The sequence below is a fragment of the Amblyraja radiata genome, chromosome 27 (genome assembly GCF_010909765.2).
Source record: "Amblyraja radiata isolate CabotCenter1 chromosome 27, sAmbRad1.1.pri, whole genome shotgun sequence".
Taxonomy (NCBI): domain Eukaryota; kingdom Metazoa; phylum Chordata; class Chondrichthyes; order Rajiformes; family Rajidae; genus Amblyraja; species Amblyraja radiata.
Genome location: NC_045982.1, coordinates 7204146 through 7207297, shown reverse-complemented (window position 1 = coordinate 7207297; position 3152 = coordinate 7204146).

Here is a 3152-nt window from a genome sequence, read left to right as displayed (position 1 = left end):
CTAAGGTGCATATCAGTGTTAATACCAACTTGATTTTGACTCATCTGTTTACGTCTGAAGAAACTCGTCCCCATGGGAAGGGCTCTCACAGTATAAATGAAACAAATGTTTTGAATAATTTGCAATTTTGCAAAAGGCCTTAGTGCATCGAAGTCTGAACACTCGAATTTGTTTTCAATTTAATTTAAGAAACATTTTTTTTTCCACGAGGGGCATGTGAAATGCAAGACACTTCCAACCAGTTTTGAATGCAGTTTAATATTCGCGGACCAAGGCAAAGCAAAATTGAATAGTTCTGTGAGTGGAATGGAAATCTAGTAATAATCTTCAGAACGTGATTAGAATCAGCCGTAACAATCTCTAAGAATTTGATTTGAGTGATTAATTGAACTATGCAGCATGGAAGCAGCCACTGAGACCATGCTGATTATTGATCACTGGTGGAAACACTGTTATCCCACTTTCATATCCACTCCATTCACACCACAGGCAATTTACAGAGGCCAATATCTCTGGAATTCTCTGCCACAGAAGGCAGTTGAGGCCAGTTCATTGGCTATATTTAAGAGGGAGTTAGATGTGGCCCTTGTGGCTAAAGGGATCAGGGGGTATGGAGAGAAGGCAGGTACAGGATACTGAGTTGGATGATCAGCCATGATCATATTGAATGGCGGTGCAGGCTCGAAGGGCCGAATGGCCTACTCCTGCACCTATTTTCTATGTTTCTAATTAACATACAAACTCGCACAGCTTTGGGTTGTGTGAGGAGACCAAAACACTCAGAGGAAATCCACAGAGAGAACGTGCTTACTCCATCCAGACAGCGGCAGAGGTCAGGAATGAACACAAGTCTCAGGTGCTGTGAGACAGCTGTCATAGTCATACAGCGTGGAAACAGGCCTTTTGGGCCAATTTGCCCATGCACGATCAACATGGCCCATCTACCCTCGTCCCACCTCCCTGTGTTTGGCCCATATCCCTCTAAACCTATCCTCTGACCTTCCTTCCGTCGAGGGGATTTATCGCAGTCGCTGCCTCAAAAAGGCTGGCAGTATCATCAAAGACCCACACCATCCTGGCCACACACTCATCTCCCTGCTACCTTCAGGTAGAAGGTACAGGAGCCTGAAGACTGCAACAACCAGGTTCAGGAATAGCTACTTCCCCACAGCCATCAGGCTATTAAACCTGGCTCGGACAAAACTCTGATTATTAATAACCCATTATCTGTTATTTGCACTTTATCAGTTTATTTAATCATGTGTGTATATATTTATATTATGGTTATGTGGACACACTGATCTGTTTTGTAGTAAATGCCTACTATGTTCTGTGTGCTGAAGCAAAGCAAGAATTTAATTGTCCTATACAGGGACACATGACAATAAACTCACTTGAACTTGGACTTGGACTTGAACTATGCATGTACCTGTCTAAATGTTTCTTAAACATTGCGATAGTACTTGCCTCAACTACCTCCTCTGGCAGCTCATTCCCTATCTCCTGTCACTGGAAATAAACTGGTGAAATGGAAGGTGATGTTATCTGACAATTGTGAAGGTCTAAATGATTCACGGGTGCTCTAAAGAGAAGGAAGCATGTTGACTTCACCCAGCCTGACCTTCACGTGATGCTTAGACCAACTTGGTCGGCTCTTCACGGACCCCAAAGCGATCCAGTAAGTTATTTATTTATTTAAGAAGGAACTGCAGATGCTGGAAAATCGAAGGTACACAAAAATGCTGGAGAAACTCAGCGGGTGAAGCAGCATCTATGGAGCGAAGGAAATAGGCAACGTTTCGGGCTGAAACCCTTCTTCAGTAAGTTATTTAGTTGCATTGAACTGAAGAAGGATCTCAACCCAAAACATCACCTGTTCCTTTTCTCCAGAGTTGCTGTCTGACCTGTTGAGTTACTCCAGCTTTTTGTGTCTATCTTCACATCTATGTCTATCTACCCAGCACAGCTGTGAAAGCATCTTCACCACCTGGACCTCAACAAGGCAAGGCAAGGGCCCAGCCACACTTCCTCATGGACAATTAAGATAATTTGGACATTTTAAAGGCAGCGATAGATAGATTCTCTTGATTGGTACGGGTGTCATGGGTTATAAGGAAGAGGCGGGATAATGCGGTTAAGAGGGATAGATTAGCCATGATTGTATGGTGGAGTGGACTTGATGGGCCGAATGGCCTAATTCTGCTCCTATCACTTATGAACTTATGAAGGACAATAAATGTTGCTCTTGCCAGTTTCACTGAACACAATTCAGCCTCCTTGTGTTTCTGGCACTCAGATAACTCTTGAGATTGTTATCATAATCTCAACTAAACACGTTTAATTGGCATGGTGGCGCAGCGGTAGAGTTGCTGCTTTACATCACCCTAGACCCGGGTTCTGTCCTGACTGCGGGTGCTGCCTATACGGAGTTTTGTACGTTCTCCTCGTGGGTTTTCTCCGGGCACTCCGGTTTCCTCCCACAAGGTTAATTGGCTTGGTAACATTGTACATTGGCCCTAGTGCGTGTAGGATCGTGTTAGTGTGCGGGGAGCGTTGGTCGGCGAGAACTAGGCGGGCCGAAGGGCCTGTTTCCGCGCTGTATCTCAAAACTAAACCCCAACACCCTTGGTTACAGAAATGTGACATTAATTCAAGAACTACTCATTTGAAATAAACCAGTCAATGGTAGAAATGAACAGCAGGCCCTTTAAACGTGTTAATTGATTGAACATGTTCTGAAATTTAGTTTAGTTCAAAGATACAGCGCAAAACATGCCCTTCGGCCCATCGAGTCCGCGCCGACTAGCGATCACCCCGTACACTAACACACTAGGGACAATTTACAGTTTTAGCGAGAAAAAACCTACACACCTGTACGTCTTTTGTGTGTGGGGGGAAACCGTAGCACCCGGAGAAAACCCACGCGGTCACGGGGAGAATGTACAAAGACCGTACAGACAGCACCCGTAGTCAGGATCGTGCCGGGGTCTCTGGCGCTGTGAGGCAGCAACTCTACCGCTGCTCCACCGCGCTGTCCTAAAATTGGTTCAATATAGGAAGCTAAAACAACCCGTTTGGAAAAACAATATAAACCATTCTAACTGAGAAACTCTCCACCCCTCTCCTCCCTGCGCCCCTGGATCAGTTCTACA